This window comes from Carcharhinus amblyrhynchos, chromosome 32 (assembly GCF_965287045.1).
Source record: "Carcharhinus amblyrhynchos chromosome 32, sCarAmb.v2.hapA, whole genome shotgun sequence".
Taxonomy (NCBI): Eukaryota; Metazoa; Chordata; class Chondrichthyes; order Carcharhiniformes; family Carcharhinidae; genus Carcharhinus; species Carcharhinus amblyrhynchos.
Genome location: NC_137355.1, coordinates 869049 through 892164, shown reverse-complemented (window position 1 = coordinate 892164; position 23116 = coordinate 869049).

Sequence of the window (23116 nt, the reverse complement as noted above, 5' to 3'; positions counted from 1 at the left end):
GAGTGTAGAAGAATGAGGGGAGATTTGATAGAGGTGTATAAGATTTTGATGGGTATCGATAGAGTGAATACAAGCAGGCTTTTTCCACTGAGGCGAGGGGAGAGAAAAACCAGAGGGCACGGGTTCAGGGTGAAAGCAGAAAAGTTTAAAGGGAATATTAGGGGGGGTTTCTTCACACAGAGAGTGGTGGGAGTGTGGAATGAGCTGCCGGATAAAGTGGTCAATGTGGGGTCACTTTTAACATTTAAGAAAGACTTGGACGGGTTCATGGATGAGACGGGTGTGGAGGGACAAGGTTCAAGTGCAGGTCAGTGGGACGAATGGTTCAGCACACACGGCATCAGGAATTTCGTTATGTTGGGAAAACCAAGGGACCTCCCAGCCAGTTTCACCCACCTGAGGAAAAAAGTTATTAATACATCAGCCAAACACAAATGTTCTCTGGATGCATGAATACAGGTCAGACTGTGAGATGGTGCATATGAAGTTTATGATAGATTCCACCTGGAGCAAAGTGGAGAAATTGAATTATTAAGAACATTCTAAATGCGAATGGACATGGGGATGTTAATATCTGAACACTGAGACTCAACAGAAACGGCAACAGCAAACAAAGGGACGAGAGGAGAAATATAGTTAAACATTCTTATCTAATTATTAACTGGTTATTGAGATTTACCTGGGACTCCATTAATGGCCAGGATGGGATAGTAAAAGTACTGGAAAATGTGAATTACAAATGTGATCCGATCAGCTGACGTTATCCACCAGCTATTTTCATGAAGCCTGTCAATCCAATAGGACAAAGCTCTGTCCATTGCTGTAATATTCCACCAGGTTGTTCTCAGACTCTGAACCATTGCCGTATCATTCAGTTGTGTTAATCCCAGATTATCATCAATTGCTGTAACATTCCAATCCATTGTCATTCGATGCTGATGCATTGTTGTGACACTCCAGTCTATTGATCTGAGATTCTGACCGATCCTCTCCTTGTCACTGGCGCTGCTAAACTTTATGAGCTGGAGGTGAAGCTTCTGCGAACACTATCAGCTAACACGTGAATAGGAACCCCTTCTTAACAGGAGATAGAAAGTCCCTTGTGACATCATGAGTATCTACGGAGATTAACATCATTACAGTGACTAAACAAACAAGCTCAGTTAACCCCTTTTTTCAAATACTTTTTATTCCTCATAAAGTAGATAATTTTCTCAGATTTAATGAATGCGGGAGGCTTGCTGAATGCAAAAAGTGCGGATGTTTTGGGGCTGCTGCCCATAACATATCAATGATTCTTGGGTGTAAATATGTTGCAGCAGGCGACGGTGCAGAGGGACCTCGGGGTCTTTGTGCATGAGTCGCAAAAACCCAGCCTGCAGGTGCAGCAGGTGGTCAGGAAGGCGAATGGGATGCTGGCCTTCATAGCAAGGGGGATTGAATATAAAAGTAGGGAGGTCTTGCTGCAACTGTACAGGGTACTGGTGAGGCCGCAGCTGGAGTACTGTGTGCAGTTTTGGTCGCCGCACTTGCGCAAGGATATTTTGGCCTTGGAGGGAGTGCAGAGGAGGTTGACAAGGCTGATACCGGAGTTGAATGGGTTGAGCTATGAGGAGAGGCTGAATAAACTAGGCTTGGACTCGTTAGAGTTTAGAAGAATGAGGGGCGATCTCATTGAGACATATAAGATGATGAATGGGATGGATAGGATAGAGGTGGAGAGGGTCTTCCCGCTCAGAAAGGACAGTAGGACTAGAGGGCACAGCCTCAAGATAAAGTGGGGGCGGTTTAGAACGGAGTTGAGGAGGAACTTCTTCACTCAAAGGGTGGTGAATCTCTGGAATTCTCTGCCCGTTGAAGTGGTGGAGGCTGCCTCGCTCAATATTTTTAAGACGCGGGTTGATGGGTTTTTGATAAGAGAGGGGATTAAGGGTTATGGGGAGAGGGCGGGAATGTGGAACTGAGCCACGACAGATCAGCCATGATCTTATTGAATGGCGGGGCAGGCTCGAAGGGCTGGATGGCCTACTCCTGCTCCTATTTCTTATGTTCTTATGTGTCGTTGCTATGAGTCTTAAACGGTTTTATCATTACTCAGACCTGTCAAAGGCTCACGTGTTTGTTGTTAAATTTGTGGTCAGCCTGATGCTTTTCCCCCTTTTTTAACTGACAATGTCTGGGTGACAAGATGGCTCCAGATAATCACAAGCTTGTTTCTGGACTTTTGTTAACTGTTGAAGAGAAAGGCAAACACGTGGAATGTCGAGCTCATTGGATTCGAGAAACATTCCAGTCAAGCCAGCACAATGTTTTAGCAGATGGGAAGTCTGTCCCAGACAGACCTACACCATGGCAGCTGTTTGTATATATTATATTCTTTAACCTGGTGCCAATGGTGTAAACATTCCCTTTCCAGCACGCAGTATCTTTTCATCAGGAATCTCCTTTCAGCAACTTGACATCAGCAGAAGATTAAAAGGAACCATGAAAGTCAATAATTCAAGATTCCAGATTTGGAAAATAAGTACTTTATCCCATATCAGGAAGGAGTGATGTGAGAGATGACAAATTAACTGCCCACAAGCTGCTAGGAATTGGAATATTTCCCTGTGGGAATGAACTCGGGCAGTTACTATTGAAGATCCGAAGAAAATGGACTCCAGGCAGCGGCCTGTCAAACCAGAAAGCAGATAGAAGCAGAAATAACTCTATGTACACTTCAAAATTGTGACCAACTGGAACATTGGAACAGAACAAATTCTACAATGCTCCAAAAATGTGTGGTGATGTTCCACAGAATTGATCAGCAAGCTGGAGTTACAGCATTACCTAACCATTCCTCACATGACAGTCGTGTTACAATAAAGGGAGGATCCTTTATCCCGTTCACCAGCACGGTGCCCAACACCATATTGGATCTTATGCTGAACCGAAAAGTCTGCTGCTCTGCAGATATATTCGTTATGGAGGCAGGCGAGATTCCACACAGAAGGACATCTGTCATTCCAGCGCAGAAAGGTTGGCCCAAGTTCAGGAGCCAACTGCCCAACTATCGCTGTACAGACTAAGAACTCACAGCAGTGGAAGTTGAAACCTCCCAATTGTGATCGACCCTGAAAGGGGACCCTCAAAACCATGCAAAGACAATTAATATTTTCCACTCTCCTGATCATTTGCCAAGCCCCAGTCCCTGGGCTCGAGGAACTGAAGTTCCTCGTTACCCAAATGAATAGCAGGTTCTCATCTTGACAAGGCAACGCATGATCCCAGGGCTGAGATATCTCAAAGTGAAATGTGCAGCATCCCTCTGTGCATTGTACAGAACAGCCTAACCTGCACACGACCACTGAGTGCTCATCAACCTAGACCCCTTCGACACCACATCAGTGATTTGGCAAACCTGATCCCCACCCGGGGACAGTGAGATCAGAGTTTGTGCATGAAATGGACATCCTCAAACAGATGGACCATAAATACTCTGCAAGCCTCCCAACATTTGCAAATGCCAGTATTTGTTTCTTTCAGATGTCTGAACCAGGATTTAAACCTCAGAAAGAGGATGCAGTGGGGAAAGACCATTTCCCCTGCTGAATGTGTGTTTTATATGCTGATATGAATGGACCAATTCCTGCACAGAACTGCAACTCATATCCCACCTTCCATGAGTCAATATGTGAAATTAAATTATTTTCATTCACTACAGGGAACGTGTTTGATTTCAAAACCTAAAAATAACACTTGAATATAAGAACATAAGAACATAAGAACATAAGAAATAGGAGCAGAAGTAGGCCATCTGGCCCTTCGAGCCTGCCCCGCCATTCAATAATATCATGGCTGATCTGTCGTGGCTCAGTTCCACTTTCCCGCCCTCTCCCCATAACCCTTAATCCCTTCTCTTATCAAAAACCCATCAACCCGCTTCTTAAAAATATTTAGCGAGGCAGCCTCCACCACTTCAACGGGCAGAGAATTCCAGAGATTCACCACCCTTTGAGTGAAGAAGTTCCTCCTCAACTCCGTTCTGAACCGCCCCCCCTTCATCTTGAGGCTGTGCCCCCTAGTCCTACTGTCTTTTTTGAGCGGGAAGAGTCTTTCCACCTCTATCCTATCCACCCATTCATCATCTTATACGTCTCAATGAGATCTCCCCTCATTCTTCTAAACTCTAACGAGTACAAGCCTAGTTTATTCAGCCTCTCCTCATAGCTCAACCCCCTCAACTCCGGTATCAGCCTAGTAAACCTCCTCTGCACTCCCTCCAAGGCCAAAATATCCTTGCGCAGGTGCGGCGCCCAATATCGCACCCGATCGCAAAAACACTCCAGCCAAGCTAACAGAATGGCTTCAAAAATGTAACTTCTGCCACCACCACTTGTGAACAAAGACAATTATTTGCATCTCCTGGCCTCCAACCTGCTGCTAATGTCATAAGCTTTATTCCTGCCAACACACGATAGCTTCTAAACCAGGGTCATTGTATCATAAAACCCGAAACCAGTGTTTTCAATAAGAAAAGGTGCATATGGGGGCCCAGGGACAATGTCACTGGACTATTAATACAGAGACTTTGGACAATGTTCTGAGGGCCCTGTTTCAGTTTCCACTCAAGCACAATACTTCAATGAAAATCTGAACTTAAATGTTTAATGATTACCTTAAATCATTGTTGATTTTTATGAATAAAAAATCTGTTTTTTTGTTCTATTTCAGGTTATAAAATCTGTTGTCATTCCCTGTTGTGACCTACATCTGACCCAAATCTCTAATAATAAAGTTGACACTTGAAAAATAACCTTTGAATTATTTTCGTTTCAAGTTTGGAATTGGCATTAAATGCTGTCTCAACCACAATTGCCCTTGACAGATTAAAGAAAGAATCCTGACTCCTATTAAAAACTTCAAGTTTCCACCCCAGTGGGATGCATTTTTTGTCCATTAACTCAAATGTCCATAACTCAAAAAGACCGGAGTCCCTCGCTCAAATCTAGATTCATTTACAATACTTAACAATTGTAAGGTAGATACTGCACAGTAGAAAGTTGTACTGCTGACACCCAGGAGAAATAGTCATTCGAGAAAAATAAAACTGCTTCCATTTTATCATTTTTTGTCAATATTTAATGAATTTACAAATATTTTGAAGAGATATTTCATCATCTCCTTCAATTGTACTCAGAACTTATTCTGGGTCACAGCATAAATTCAAGCTTTTGTGCAGCAATTCAGGAGCTGGAGCATGAAGGTCATTTCTCACACACAGTTATGCATAAATACATAGGTAAAACCCATCCTGTGCATTCTGACCCATGTAGAATTTACCATTAACAGTAACCATAATTATATAAATTCCCCAAAATTACAAGCAGTTGAATGATGGATTTCCTTCTCCCCTCTATCTCTGAGTCTCTGGTAGTCTTCCCACAATTTTGAGTTCAGGCTGTACTTTTCACTAGAATGTTTCTGATTGTGAAAACATTGATCAGCAGAATAAGAACAAATGAGACCACCGGGTTTAAAATGTGATGACGGAACTCCATTGGTCCCCAGTCAGTTGACAATCGAGCATCCTCTGATATAGAGCATAACCAGGGTTGGTTCACCAGTGCATACCAGCCTGTTAGCATAAAATACCAAAAAATATTTTTCAAACAACTCAGTACAGTCACAGTTCCTAGAACCATTGTAGCCATTTTCTCAATACAGTTTTTATTTTTGAACTTTTGATAACAAATGACCAAAAACGATCAAAAGTGAAAGTGACGGTGAACCAGAGTGAACAGCCAGTAGCTGCATAAAGCAGGATGGTGTGTATATTGCACAAAGCGATGGACTCCACAAAAAGGCACTTCCCAACAAAGAATAGGAATCTGTCTCAAGGTTAGGTCGAAAATGACAACCAATCGATCTGCTGCTGCCATGGCCATCAGGGAGCGAGTTACACATTTGGAGAGACCACGTCTTTCCCGCGACAAGATGATAATGGTCACTAGGTTAAACTGTGAAGAAGGAAAATCAAAAAGTAAATAATGCACCAGGCTGAGAGGTTTTACAATTTGAGTGTGAAGGATATATTTTTTATATCCAGTGGCAATTTGCAATGATTGTGCCTGGAACCAAATATCCTCCACAAAGAATGAATAATGTCCAATGAAATCAATCATTGAATATAAATTAGAATTTGGAATGAGCGAGTAGAAACACAAAGGGTGACATTGTAGCACAGTGATTAGCACTGCTCTCTGACAGCGCCAGGGATCCTGGTCCAATTCCAGCCTCAGGTACTGTCTGTATGGAGTTTCTACATTCTCCCTGTGTTTGTGTGTGTCTTTTCTCCGGGTGCTGCCATTTCCTGCCACATTCTAGAGATGTGTAGGTTAGCTGGATTGGCCATGCTGTGTTCCCCCTTGATGACCAAGTAATTGTAGGCTCGATTCAGGAGCCATGACAAATGTGTGGGGTTCCAGGTATGGGCCAGGGTGGTGAACCAGGATACTCTTTAGGAAATTGCTTGCAGGCTCGATGGATGTATCGTCTCTTTCAGCAGTGTAGGGAGGTTCTGGGAATTGTTCCGTTCTTAAATAATCCTTGTACATGCAAAGGTAAACAATGGTAAAGATCATAGTATAAATGAGGGCAATGGTCCAATTAGGACCAGTGGGATGGAGCTCGGTGGTGTGGGGTTCATGTTAATATGTTGGGTCAGTATCCTGTAGCTGATCATTACCCAATCCTGCTGACATTGTTCAAGGGAATGAGTTCAAGCTTTGTACCATTACTAAGAGTTTCAGGGTTGATGTGGGCGGAATCAGCTCAGCTTTCCATTTCCCAAAACATTCCCTGTGTTCTGTTTTTTGGGGAAGGGAGGGGGTGGGAGGTATTTTGTGTTCCTGTTCTTGGTCATCACTTGGTTTCGCAGGATCGGTGTGAAATAACGATACATTTCCATCCTGTTGATCCGTGCGACAAATCTGCCTTCATGTGCAATCAGCAACCCAGCTTTTTTTCTCCACATTAACACCCAGCGATCCTCGGGTGTTGTTGGAGAGTCTTCCCAAGTTCTTATTCCTCATCATTATCTAGTCAGACTGGGTTAATGTGTAGAATCATGCACCGTTCCATCTTTTGATAATTTCTCTTTGTCTGTGGATCACTGGAGATGAATCAAATGGAAACAATGTCTCTGCTGCCAATTGCTGATGATGTGAAATGAAGGCATTGCTGAAGTGTGAAGCTGCCACCCATTGCATTTTCCTACTTTAGAAAGTGTGTGCCTGTCTGATTTCGAGCCTGTGTCAGGTATGTTATTGCCAGGACTACATTCCAAAGAACAAAGAACGAAGAACAAAAACAGCCCGGGAAACAGGCCCTTCGGCCCAACGAGCCCGCGCCGCCATCTTAACACCACCAGTCCCCACTCCACCATGACCCTTATCTATTGTTTTATGGCCATCCAGATTGAGGGAATCTGATTTAGGGACAATTTATTCCTGCCAATCAGCCTAACAGCACATCTTTGGGGTGTGGGAGGAAACCGGAGCACCCGGAGAAAACCCACGCAAGCACGGGGAGAATGCACAAACTCCCACAGATACCGGCCCAAATCCATGTGTCGGCTCAGCAATCAGTGATAGTCACTGAGCTGTCGTCTTGCCCAGTATCTGGTCCAGTTTAGGCACACACTAACGACATGAAGCACTAGGCCAATCTCAAACAACCAAGAGCAGCCCCAGTACGACCCATCGCGTGTATGCCCCTCATTGGACATACGGCAGACCGACTTAAAACCTGTGAATGAAAAAGGGAAAAAAAACATTATTATTGTACCATATCCATTTACCTTACCAGGAACGCCCCAATGCTAATGCCCCTTATTTAAAACAATCTCCTATATCCACCCATCTCCAACCCACTCATGTGCCTGTCCAAGTTACCCTTAAACAACTCTAGCGTGTTTGCCTCCACCACTTTACTTGGCAGAGCATTCCATACCCCCACTACCCTCTGTGTGAAAACCCCCCCTCTAACATCTGTGTTATACCTCTCCCCCTCACCGAAAGCCCATGGCCCCTTGTCCCACGTGTCTCTATCATAGGAAATTGCTTACCTCTGTTTACTCTATCCATACCCTTCATAATCTTATATACCTCTATTGGATCCCTGCTCAGTCACCGTCTTTCAAGGGAAAAGAGCCCCAATTTATTCAATCTTTCCTCATACCCCAGTCCTTCCATACTGGGCAACATCCTGGTAAACCTCCTCTGCACTCTCTCCAGTGTCTCCACGTCCTTCCGGTAGTAAGGCGACCAGAACTGGACGCAGTACTCCAAATGCGGCCTAACCAACGTTCTGTACAACTGCAACATTAGACTCCAGCTCTTATATTCTATACCCCTTCCTATAAAGGTTAACATTCCAATCTTAAATAAGGCCAGAACACAGAGGACAGAACTAACACGAACGCTTCATCATCATCATCATCCAAGTTGAATATTTTAAACAGACAAGTGTCACAATATTAAGAAATGGAAAGTAAATGGATGTACAGTAAGCAGCAATGCCTCCTGTGAGCAGCCGAGTGACTGTGTAGAAGTGTTATCCAGCAGGAAGGCTACCACACAACTTCAGGCACAGAGAGTAGAGTTAAATAATAAACACTGCCAGGAATTATTGGTGAAATTGTATTTCCACAACACATTATCAATTCAAATGTTTGTTAAAATATAACCTGGAAATTATATCTAGAAACATAAAAGATAGGAGCAGAAGGAGGCCACTTGTCCCTTCGAACCTGCTCCGCCATTCATCACAATCATGGCTGATCATCCAACTCAATCGCCTAATCTTGCTTTTTCCCCATAACCTTTGATCCCATTGGCCCCGAGTGCGATATCCAGCTGCCTCTTGGATGCATTCAATGTTTTGGCATCAACTACTTCCGGTGGGAATGAATTCCACAGACTCATCACTCTTTGGGTGAAGAAATGTCTCCTCACCTCCGCCCTAAATGGTCAACCCCGTGTCCTCAGACTGTGACCCCTGGCTCTGGACTCCCCCAGTGGGAATATCAAAGAACAAAGAACAACCCAGCACGGGAAACAGGCCCTTTGGCCCAATGAGCCCGCGCCGCCATTTTAAAGCATTTTCCTACACCTACCTTGCCCCGTGTGTATGTGAATGGTACCCCTACTGTAGCCAGATTCAGGGGAGAATAGTGTAGGGTCAATTTGGTACACCAATCAGCCGAACAGCTCATCTTTGCATCACTGCATTTACCCTGTCTGGCCCTGTTAGAATTTAATAAGTAAATAGAACATAGAACATTCCAGCGCAGTTCAGGCCCTTCGGCCCTCGATGTTGCACTAACCAGTGGCATCAACCTAATGACCCTCGAACCTAAACTATTCCAATGTTATCCATATGCCTATCCACTGACCATTTGAACATCCTTAAAGTTGGCGAGTCCACAACTGCTGCAGGCAGGGCATTCCACGCCCTTACTACCCTCTGAGTAAAGAACCTACCTCTGACATTTGTCCCATATTCATCACCCCTCATTTTGAACTATGTCCCCTCATGTTAGCCATCACCATCGAGGAAAAATGCCCTCACTGTCCACCCTATCTAACCCTCCGGTCAATCCCGTCTAGTCTAAAAGTAGCCCCACAACACCAGGTTAAAATCCAACAAGTTCATTTGGAAACATGAGTTTTCAAGAGCTGTAATATAGGAAATTTGGCAACTTATTTGCTCACAGCATGATGCCACAATTTACAAAGTAATTCAGATGCGGAAGACAGGGTTGTTTGTGATGGGCAATGGGCAATCAATGGTCGAAAGACCATAGATTCTGCAGAACTATCAAAATCATTTCTTTGTTGCAATGAGTTGTGAGTTGGGACATGCTGCCTGAATTGTCAGTGGGGAAAAATACACAAATTATCTTAAAGGATGAATTGGATTATTAATTTAGGAGAGAGTGTTATTGCATGGTTAGAGTCAAAGTGCAGAGGGAAGTGAGGATAATTGGATTGTATTTTGAAAGTAGCAAGTTGGATCAAATGGTTCATGTCTTCATTCTTTAGTTCATCTTTGAATGCAACGAATTCTGCAGATAAACCTTCCTCAGATCAATCATTTCTTAGACCTGTCAGGCTAAATCTAATTTAAAAAATTGATTCTAGTTAATGTTGGACTCAATTAATGGACTGTCCGTTCAACGTGTCCAAGATGAAGACAAAATGCACCATGTGTGATTATTAACTTTGACTGCTTTGTCAAATGTGCTCAACAATCTCAGTGTGAGCATGAGAAGATCAGTGCAGAATGATGAAGGCACTCGTTCTGCTACTTGTGTTCCTGGTCCTAATGGAGCCCATCTATACCGATGGAACAGTGGGTGCATCACTGAACAGAGAAGGTCAGTATATATCTAACTGCACACTGAGTATAAAGATGCAAATTGGAATGAGGGGGACATTCCTCCTCGCCCCGTGCTGCCATTCAGTTGATGTGAGCTGATGCGACAGTGCCATCTCCTACTCCTGGGATAGAATTTGCTGCATAAAGAGATGTGGTGACTTCCTGCAGTCTACGTTTCACATGGGGCACACCACCACCAACTGGATATCAGAGGTGAAGGGACTCAGTGTTTGTCCATGTGATGCTACATCCCTCACCATTTTTCTGTGATGTGAGCATGAAATGCTTGATTTAACCCTGCATTTGAAGAGACTCCACACATTAAAACATGTCTAACCTGTATTCTTGTTCAAGCTACTGCCTGGGTCACAGCAGACCACCGTCAGCTTCAGAGTGCGATGCCAGAATTTTCTTCCAGTGTTACTCTGTGCAACTGGTTCCAATGGATTGGTTCAGTCACATACTCACTGTTGCAAAGAGGCCAAAAATGAAGAGTTCAGCTCTGTTATGGTTCAGGTCAGAAACTCCAAAGTGTTTTATGGAGCCCACCTGGGTCACACATTTTGTACTTTGAATTTGACTCGGGTGAGACTGAGACGTTTCATTTCAAATCTGATTCAAATGACTCACGAGGGAGTTTTTATCAGCCAATGTTTATTTAAGAATACAGTTCACATGTATAGAAATAAAACGTTTACAATTACACGCAAAAAGCACAACCATGATACTGTATATGCCTTAATAAATATAGGAAATGTTTCAATCATACAAACTTCACCATATAAATGTCTTACGACAGGTTTAGGGCAGAAAAGAACATCGAACATAGAACATTCCAGCGCAGTACAGGCCCTTCGGCCCTCGATGTTGCGCCGACCAGTGGAACCAATCTAATGACCCTCTAACCTAAACGATTCCAATGTTATCCATATGTCTATCCACTGACCATTTGAACACACGAGTTACAGGGTTTGGGAGAGGTGATTGTGGGTTGTCACTGGTGCGTTCTGAGAGAAGTCAGACCAGCAACATCTTCTAAGAAAGATCACTTCCAGTGATAAACAGGCGGTTCATTGGCTGAAGTGCTCCACTGGTGCATTGCGGGAGAAACGGACCACCAACATCCAATAAGAAATGGGAAGCTTCCCTAACTGACCTTGACACTGGGGGTCCTTGAACTTCCTGTTTCCAGATGCGAGACTCGAGCTAACCATTGGAGAACCCTTGCTTCATTGAGTGTGTTCTCCACAGGAGCTTTCTTGCGTTGCTCTGTGGTGTGTGATACTAATGTCCCAGCCCATTTGGATGGATCAGCTTCATTTCAACTAACCCCATTGAGTTCCCCATATGCTCCCATGTGTAATAGATCCAGAAATGACCGGCGAAGGCAGTTGTTCTGAGTAGTGTTGAAGAGCAGAAGGATCTTGGGGTCCGGGTCCACAGGACTCTTAAATCGGCCTCGCAGGTGGAGGAGGTGGTCAAGAAGGCGTATGGTGTACTGGCCTTCATTAATCGAGGGATTGAGTTTAGGAGTCGGGAGGTAATGCTGGAACTTTATAAGACCCTTGTCAGGCCTCATTTAGAGTATTGTGCGCAGTTCTGGTCGCCTCACTATAGGAAAGATGTAGAAGCTATTGAAAGGGTACAGAGGAGATTTACAAGGATGTTGCCTGGACTGGGAGGCATGCCTTATGAAGTTAGGTTGAGGGAGCTGGGACTCTTTTCCCTGGAGAGACGAAGGTTGAGAGGCGACCTGATAGAAGTTTACAAAATGTTGAGAGGAATAGATAGGGTGGACTCTCAGAGGCTATTTCCCCGGGTTGAAATGGTCGCTACGAGAGGACACAGATTTAAGGTGCGGGGAGGGAGGTTCAGAAGTGATGTTAGGGGTAAGTTTTTCACTCAGAGGGTGGTGAGTGAATGGAATCGGCTGCCGTCAGTGGTGGTGGAGGCGAACTCGCTGGGGTCTTTTAAAAGACTCCTGGATGAGTATATGGGGTTTAATGAGATTGAGGGTTATAGATAGGTCTGTAGGTTGGTAGGTGATGATGTGATCGGCGCAACTTGTGGGCCGAAGGGCCTGTTTGTGCTGTAGTGTTCTATGTTCTATGTTCCATGTTCCCTTTCTTCTGTCTACATTTATTTAACCCATCTACACAATCCCCTTTATTAAACACTACTGGAGTGGAGATTGCTTCCTCGATCTCACTCAAGGCTCCTTCCCCCGACAGATTGAGGAGCTGGCAGGGCAGAGTGGACAGAATTGCTTAAGCACATGACTATTAGCTTTACTCCTTCCCTTTCATCGAACCCGTGCATCATCTTTTTGCTGCCTAACCTCCACAAAGAAACTGTGTGGGTCAGCCGATGGCTCAGAGTTGGGATTTTATTTGCAATTTCAGCCGATTGTGCCACTGTAAACGTGTATGTAACAGCTGGGCCCTGAGCCTCTCCGACCCGACGTTCAGTCCTCACTGGGTTCATCGCTCCTGGAGGGGAATCTGAGGGTGCGGTGGGTGTGACGTCCAGTGGGAAAGATGGTGGTGGGCCCCAATCTTCCGTTGGTGTGACATAAAGTTTAACATTCTCGTTTAACTCTCCCCAATCTGCATTCTGTATCTCCCCTTCCTCGACTGTCCCGAATGGAAATAGAAACTCATTTTCAACTGATCATCGGGATTCCGGCCTGGAAATGTTTCCCTGGTATTTTAGTGGTTTCCTATCTCTGTTCCTTACTGGCTTGATGTCATATTTTGATTCCCTCCTGCAGATCGGTGCACACAGTTTCCAATTGTGCTCCCACCCGGTCGACTTGATCTTTGGCCAAGACAGCACACTGGGCATCTTGGTCGGCCCTCTCGTACTGGGTCTGAAAATTGCCCACAGCCAACGGATTAGATCGAAGCTCGACTGTCCTTCCTCATCCAGTGGTGAATGGTGGTGGACAATTCAACAACTCACTCGAGGAGGAGGCTCCACAAATATCCCCATCCTAAATGATGGAGGAGCCCAGAGCAATTATTAATCACCCACCCAATCAACACTCAGTTATCTTATAGAATATCAAACTCTGACTTTGACTTAACTTATGTGTGACTGGCAAGTACCCAGGCAAATATTGGCCTTTATCTGTGTGCTCGTCTCTGTAGTCCTCTGTGTAGTCTGGTCCTTTGGTCTGGTCGGATACTCTGGCTCTGGTCTTCCTTCCTACTTGTGTGGGGAGCCTCTCCTCATGCTGGTCGTTGTTTGTTGGGGAAAAGAGAGAAAGAGAATCTTCCGTAACGCCACACCCTTTATACCGCGTCGGTTTTCACATCCTTTTGACGATTACCAATCAATTGATCTGGGCTCGATCACTCTGACTGACAGGTACTGCCAGACCGATCTCTGGGTGTGAACCCGACGGCCATGCCTGTAGGTGCTGGAGGCACGGAGGTCACATACCTCCCTCCAGATAAGGGGATGAGGCATCCCTGTGTCTGCTAAACAACCCAATTTGACTAAAATGTGCCCTGTGTCCTGGAGATGGCCAATATCCTGTGTATTCCAGCTCTTGAAGCTACAGCCTGTTTCTCTCTGTCAAATTCCTTTAGAGGCTGCAGCCTGTCTGTTTCAGCTCTCGCCCAATTATCCCAGCGTGTCCTTGCAAACCATCATCTTAAATGGCCCGTTTTGTAACAACACACACACATACACACACACAGACACACAGACACACTCACACAGACACACACATACACACACACAAACACACACACACACACAAACATACAGTCACTCACACACACACAGACACACAAACACACACGCACAGGCACACACATACACAGACACACACACAGACACACACACACGCACAGGCACACACATACACAGACACACACACACACACAAACATACACACACACACACACACAAACACACACACACGCACAGGCACACACTAAAACAGACACAGACACACACGCACACAGACACAAACACACATGCACAGGCACTCACATACACAGACACACACACACACACACACAAACACACACACACAGACACACACTCACACACAGACACACACACTCACACACACACAGACACACACACAAGGGCACACACATACACAGACACAGGCACACAGACACACACACACACAAACACGCACGCACACACACTCACACACAGACACACGCAGACACACACACACACACACACAGGCACAAACATACACAGACACACACACACACACACACACAGACACACGCACACACACGCCCACAGACACACACACATACAGACACACACACACAGGCACACACACACACACACAGACACACACACACACACACAGGCACACACATACACAGACACACACACACACACACACAGACACACACACACACACACAGACACACACACACACACGCCAACAGACACACATACAGACGCACACACACACAGACACACACACACACATACATACACACACACACACAGGCACGGACACACAGACACACACACACACACAGGCACACACACACACACACAGACACACACGCACACTCACACCCACTGACACACATACTCACATACACACACAGACACACACACACAAACACACACACAGACACACACGCACACTCACACCCACAGACACACACATACTCACACACACACACAGACACACACACGCACGCAGACACACACACAAACACGTACACAAACACACACACACAGACACACACACAGACACACACACACTCACACACACACAGACACACACTCACGCACAGACACACACACACTCAGACACACACACAGACACACACACACTCACACACACACACAGGCACACACACACACACAGAAACACACGCACACTCACGCACAGACACACACTAACACTCACACACACACACACGAACACACACACACACACACACACACACACACACACAGTCACAGACACACATACACACACACACACACACACACACACACACACACACACACACACACACACACACACACCCTGGAGCCAGGGTGGGGAGCTCACAGAAAAGTCAAGCCTAATGCAGGAGGAGTTTCTCGAAAGGGTGAAGGGAGCCCGGAAGAGATGCAATGCCTCGTACACCACTGACAAGGAGCCCAATGAATAACTCGCGGCACACGCTCAGTGACACCAAAATTCTCTCTTATATTGTGTTGCTGCTGAAGAGTGATATTTTTCAAATTCTTGTTTGAAAATCCCATCTGCTTAATCCGCGATCTGTGACAGCTTGATTCGGCGAATCACACTTAACATCAGCCCAACTGATCCCTTCACACGGCTGTCTTTGAAATTACTGACACATGCCGTCAGCGACACTATCATCAACAATCAATTTATTCATCTGATCAATATTCCCAGATATCATTTCCCATTCACTATTTGGTTCTGGTGTCAGGGATTATCCAATTTCTCTGAAGCCAATCTCATCTCTAACCTTGGTTAAAGCCCCTTGACATTTCCCCGAGAGAGCATCACACTGGTTGTAGTGATATCATTTAACCAGATGTTATTGGGATTTGGCAGCTCCATTGCATTGCTGCACTTTGCAAGTAGAAAGGTCATGGATGTTAATAGAATAGAAATCCTGTCCGATTGAAAGGGCTTCAGTGATTCTGTTTGTTCAGTGAGTGGAATGAATGTCATTCCCCCATAGATTCCTCCCGGTGCAGTCGAGGGATTTTCCCTTTTTTAAAGGGAGATTCCTGTCAATGAGTCACCCAATCGCCTCAGCAGTAGTGTGAAATCCAGCTGCAGCGGGCTGCAGTGTGAAAGAGAGCGAAAGCAGCTTCCTCAGCATATGAGGAATAGATTGAAGTGCTCCAGAGATGGGACTGTATCTGAGACCAATGATCTGGAATGGTGAAACAATGGGAAACAATCTCAGTTCAGTAGATTGGAACGCTACATCTATGGTTGAGAATATAAGAACAATAACGGAGAGAGCTGGAACAACAGGTCAGAATCTGAGTACATCGGATCACAAGGTCACAATAATGGAGAAGGGCTTATCTGAGGCAATATACTACCTTACCATCCGTTATAGATGGTTGTCATTAGAACTCCGGATCCTTTGGGCACTGCAGGTTGTTCAGGCTGGTTACTATCCCCTCCTCGCTGTTATTGGAGTCCCTGGTAAGTCACACTCTCTCTCTCCCCCTTTTTGATGTTGACCACAGAAGCATTATTTTTTGTCTTAAAAATACATCAGCACCCATAATACCCTTCATAATGTTGAATTGTTTCTGGATAGGAAGACAGTCATTGTAATGTTACAAACAAGGATTTGCAATTTGACCACGGCACCTTTAATCATTTCATTGTGAATATTTTGTGATATTTTGCAGACTTTGCTGTCCCTTTGCTTGCGTTAATTCCAGAAATCTCAGGATGAATTAACACAGCAAAATGCTTCCATAGTCTGTGCCTATAAAGCTTGATGTCTAATATCTGGATTTATTTCTGCTCCTTAAAGTTAACGTGATGACAATTGGAATACTCTCTCAGGAAAGATGTGGTCTCTCCAAATGTGTAACACACTACCTGGTTTCGATGGCAGCCGCAGATCTACTGGTCGTTATTTTTGATGTGATATTGAGACAAATTCCAATTGTTTATTGGGAGCATTTCCTATTCCTCTGGGACATGGATGTGTGTAATATCCACGCTGTGCTCCTTTATGCAGCCACTGACTGTTCTGTTTGGTTCACTGTCGCTTTCACCTTTGATCGGCTTGTGACAATTTGTTGCCCCATGCTGAAAAGTAAATTTTGCACCGACAAAATGGCTAAAGTTGTCCTGGGATCAATCACTGTTCTGAGCTGTTGTAAGAACATTTTTTGGTATTTTATGTTGTCAAATTGGTATGTGTCGGTGAACAACCCATGGTTTTGTTTTGTACCTTTTCGTGTTATGAAATCTCCTGTCTGGATTGCCGTTGAACTCAGCCATCATATTCTAAACCCCTGTGTCCCATTTGTTCTGATTCTGTTTTTCAATATTTGCACCGTCAGGCACATTTTAGTGACCAGTAGATCTCGCATGAGACTCCGAACTCCTATCAGTGGAAAAGGTACCAAAGGCCCAGAGATGCAGAATCGAAGGAAATCTATTATTTTACTTTTTGCTATCTCAGTGAATTTTATCATATTATGGGCAACGATAATGGTGTACTCTGTATGGAGGCGAATGTATTATTTGGGGTATTATGCTGTTTGGATGGGTGATATTGTCCAGGAGTTCGGCTTCATGCTGCAGCTCATGAGTTGCTGCACAAATACTTGTATATACACTGTGACCCAGAGGAAATTCAGAGAGCAATTGAAGAATGTGCTCAAATATCCCTTTATGCACACTGTGCAATTATTTCAATGATGCTGATAACAGGCAAAGAATAACTCATGGAATCCTTGATTTAATTGCACATTTCCCAACATGACAGGGCCACACGTGACAGAGCAGGTTGTACCCTGTTGATGTGTTTTTAGATTGTAGAGAATTAAATCTGAATATGGGGAAAGGCAGGAAGACCCTGATGCTATGGTGGTGCTGAACACTTTTTGACAATGTAGGAGAGCCTGTCTAAACAGTGGCAATAAACGCTGCAGGAAACTCGCAGTGGGATTTGAACGGAATTAGGATTTGGTGCAAAGCGAAAGCTTCTCAGTCAGTTCCTCGCAGAGCAAGCAGCAAATTTACCCTTCAAAGATTGAATACAGTTGGATAGCCCTCTGTTTCCTCCAGCTCCACACCTCCACCATCACCATGGACCTCCCAGAAACCAATACCGGGAAGAGGATGCGATGGTGGTAATTATAGAGGGAAATGGATTCATCCATTAGGAGCATGTGTGGAACGGATGATTCAGCATTTATACCAATTGATGAGATTTGAATGCTGCAGAGAATAAGAGCAGGTGATAGATAAACAAGCAATTCGCGAGTGGATGGGATCGAACAAAATCACAGTGGGAGAATGTGTGTGTTATAACTGGCAGAGATGGAGTGAGAAAACCGTTACACTGGTGAGGGGAGTGATAGAGCAGATAAACAATGTGGGTTTCAGTATATGTGGAATTAATGGAGTATTTAGTCACATTGGAATTTCGGGATCTGTGCAACAGATACTGGGGGAGTGTTTGTGATTGATGACATGCAGAGAGGATATGTGGTGATGGGTCTGGTCGAGCAGAGGAGCGAGTGAGATATCACCCTCCATCCAATCGAGGTGAATGTATACTGTGAACAGAAGGGAAGTTGTTGGGTTGTAAGTTTGCTGCTCCGTCATGTAATGGATCAAAGTCAATAATATTTGGGAAGTCTTTTAAAGCAAAATCATGAAAATATGCTTTTAGATCCCTGTGTGTTGGTCAGAATCTAGATGTTTAAATGGTGTTTAGATTTTATTTCTTCAGTTGTCTTCCATTTTCAAAGTTACCTGAAAGTGCATTGGTTTGTTAAGCTATGGGGGGATTTACAACTGTATAACAAACACAAGGAATATGAAATAGTTTTATTTTTAATATTAGAAACCCGGGAGTAACACTGAGACAGCAAAAGTAAATTGAGTTGCTTGTGTTCCAAGGAGCAGGGAACAGTTTTATCACTCTGCAGAAGGACAGGAAAAGAGCTTGCATATTGCACATCATAAATTAATAAACCAAAATTTCACAAACCATGGGAGTGGTATAGAAGGCAGAATCTGAAGACCTTCTAAAGATTTGATTGCAGAAACTGAAATCTTTAAGGGGTAATTTTCAAAGTACTAATTCCTGGAAGGCGGCGCTGTTCTGCTTTAAATATCACTTCTTCTTTATTGTAATAAATCCTTAACTCGAATAAATAACCATCAACTTTCATTTCAAACGTTTTATATCTGAGTTTCTGAAAAAAACCTCAACAAACAAATTGCATCATCGTTCTGTTCCCAGTATCCATTCGGGATTTGAAGAGCCTGGACTGAGCAACTGGTATCGCATCAAATAACTGCCGGCTCTTTGTGGAATTTAAAACAGGAATTTTTTGATGGCCTTGAGAATGGTAAATTCAAAGGGAGGGAGTGTGGGGAGAAGGTTTACTGCAGGTGGGTATATGAATGCAAACTGGTACCGGGGTTAAAAGAACAGAAGAACATAAGAAATAGGAGCAGGAGTCGGCCATCCAGCCCTTCGAGCCTGACCCACCATTCAATAAGAAGGATTAGCTATGGGAAATGTGTGGGGTTATGGAGATTGAGCGGGGTGGGGTGGGATTGAGGTAGGATTCTCTTCAGGGATACAATGTGGAATCCAGCAGCCGAATTGCCTACTTCTGCTCTGTGGGAAATTTCTGTTTCCATTCTGCAATGAAATGGGTGGGGTTTAAAGTGCAAACCTCAAAAAGTTCTGGGAGAGCTTTCAAAGTTCTACAAAAGGTGAATAAACCTCAGACAACAGAACTGTCACAACATTTGCAGTTTGATGTATGTGCAAGGATGGAAAAACGGCACGATTAAAGGGATTGGAGATCACTTCTATTTGCTTTGATTTGATTTATGATTGTCACATCTATTAACATAGAACATAGAACACTACAGCACAAACAAGCCCTTCGGCCCACAAGTTGCGCCGATCACATCAATACCTACCAAGCCATAGAAATATCTGTAACCCCCAATCCCATTAGATCCCATATACTCATCCAGAAGTCTTTTAAAAGACCCCAGCGAGTTTGCCTCTACCACCACTGACTGCAGCCGATTCCACTCACTCACCACCCTCTGAGTGAAAAACTTACCCCTAACATCTCCTCTGTACTTGCTTCCCTGCACCTTAAATCTGTGTCCTCTCATAGCGACCATTTCAGCCCTGGGAAATAGCCTCTGAGAATCCACCCTGTCTATTCCTCTCAACATTTTATAAACCTCTATCAGGTCGCCTCTCAACCTTCGTCTCTCTTGGGAGAAGAGTCCCAGCTCCCTCAAACTATCTTCATAAGGCATGCCTCCCAATCCAGGCAACATCCTTGTAAATCTCCTCTGCACCCTCTCAATAGCTTCCACATACTTTTGATAGTGAGGCGACCCAGAACTGTGCACAGTACTCAGTGCTGTGCCGGCGACACAGTCTGTTTTGTCCCTTATTCAGTGAACAAAGATTTGTGAATAGACCTCTTGTTAATGAAGCAATATTTATCTACAAACAATTGATAATTACCCCCCCCCCACCCACAATCAATAGATAGATGACAGCGCGGAGTCACTGAGCAGAGACTGATAGCCAAGTTCTGCACACATGAGGACGTCCTCAACCGGGTTCTTGGGTTCATGTCACATTATCTGTAATACCCATTATTTGCCTGAACTTGCAACATCTCACATACTGTCCTGTCTGGAGACAATACACATCTCTTTAACCTATGCTTAATGCTATCTCCACTCACATTGTCTGTACCTTTAAGACTTGAACAGCACAGTAGCTGTAAAGACTCACATTCTAATCAGTATTCTGTAAACTGTGTGTGCCTTTATATGCCCTGTTTCTGATCAAAACTTTCCACACTCCTGATGAAGGAACAGCGTTCCGAAAGCTTATGGGCTTACTCTCAAATAAACTTGTTGGACTTTAACCTGGTGTTGTGAAACTTTTTGCTGTGTTTATCCCAGTCCAACACCAGCATCTCCACATCATTTCATCCATGTATGCCGTTACTTCGAAATTTGGCCCATTTTGAAATCAGACCAGGCAATTTCTATAATATTAACATGAACATTTCCAGTTCAATATTTAAATACGCCAGTGTCAAACACAGCTCGGCCAAATGTCAGTTGAATTCATGCATCAAAATGGAATGTTTTCCAGAATTATCAGTCACTTAATGTTGAATTGTCTCTGGATAGGAAGGGAATCATTGCAATGTTACGAACAAGGATTTGCAATTTGACCACGGCACCTTTAATCATTTCATTGTGAATATTCTGTGGTATTTTGCAGACTTTGCTGTTCCCTCACTGCTTGCAATTAATTCCAGAAATCTCAGGATGAATTAACAAAGCAAAATGCTTCCATAGGCTGTGTCTATAAAGCTTGATGTCTAATCTCTGGATTTATTTCTGCTCCTTAAAGTTAACGTGATGACAATTGGAATACTCTCTCAGGAAAGATGTGGTCTCTCCAAATGTGTAACACACTACCTGGTTTCAATGGCAGCCGCAGATCTACTGGTCGTTATTTTTGATGTGATATTAAGACAAATTCCAATTGTTTATTGGGAGCATTTCCTATTCCTCAGGGACATGGATGTGTGTAATATCCACGCTGTGCTCCTTTATGCAGCTACTGACTGTTCTGTTTGGTTCACTGTCGCTTTCACCTTTGATCGACTTGTGACAATTTGTTGCCCCATGCTGAAAAGTAAATTTTGCACCGACAAAGTGGCTAAAGTTGTCCTGGGATCAATCACTGTTCTGAGCTGTTGTAAGAACATTTTTTGGTATTTTATGTTGTCAAATTCGTATGGGTTGAGGAACAACCCATGGTTTTGTTTTGTACCTTTCAGTGTCATTGATTCTCCTGTCTGGATTCCCGTTGAACTCAGCCATCATATTCTAAACCCCTGTGTCCCATTTGTTCTGATTCTGTTGTTTAATATTTGCACCATCAGGCACATTTTAGTGACCAGCAGGTCTCGCAGGAGACTCCAAACTCCCATCAATGGAAAAGGTACCAAAGACCCAGAGATGCAGAATCGAAGGAAATCTATTATTTTACTCTTTGCTATCTCAATGAATTTTATCATATTATGGGCAATGATAATGGTATACTCTGTATGGAGGCGAATGTATTATTTGGGGTATTATGCTTTTTGGATGGATAATATTGTTCATGAGTTCAGCTTCATGCTTCAGCTCATGAGTTGCTGCACAAATACTTGCATATACGCTGTGACCCAGAGGAAATACAGAGAGCAATTGAAGAATGTGCTCAAATGTCCCTTTCTGCATGTTGTGCAATTATTTCAATGATGTTTCTCACAGACATGGAATCATTGATGTAATTGCACATTTCCCAACATGACAGGGCCAAATGTGACAGTGTAGGTTGTACCCTGTTGATGTATTTATGGATTGTAGGGAATTAAATCTGAAAATGGGGAAAGGCAGGAAGACCCTGATGCTATGGTGGTGCTGAACATTTTTTGTCAATGTAGGAAGAGCCTGTCTAAAAAGTGGCAATAAACACTGCAGGAAACTCACAGTGGGATTTGGACGGAATTGGGATTTGGTGCAATGCTGAAGCTTCTCAGTCAGTTACTCGCATAGCAAGCAGCAAATTTAACCTTTGAAGATGGAATACAGATGGATATCCCTCTGTCCCCTCCTGATCCACACCTCCACCAGCACCATGGACCTCCTAGAAACCAATACCAGGAAGAGGATGCGATGGTGGTAATTGTAGAGGGAAATGGATTCATCCATTAGGAACATGTGTGGAATGGATGATTCAGCATTTATACCAATTGATGAGATTTGAATGCTGCAGAAAATAAGAGCAGGTGATAGATAAACAAGCAATTCACGAGTAGATGGGATCGAACAAAATCACAGTGGGAGAATGTGTGTGTTATAACTGGCAGAGATGGAGTGAGAAAACCGTTACACTGGTGAGGTGAGTGATAG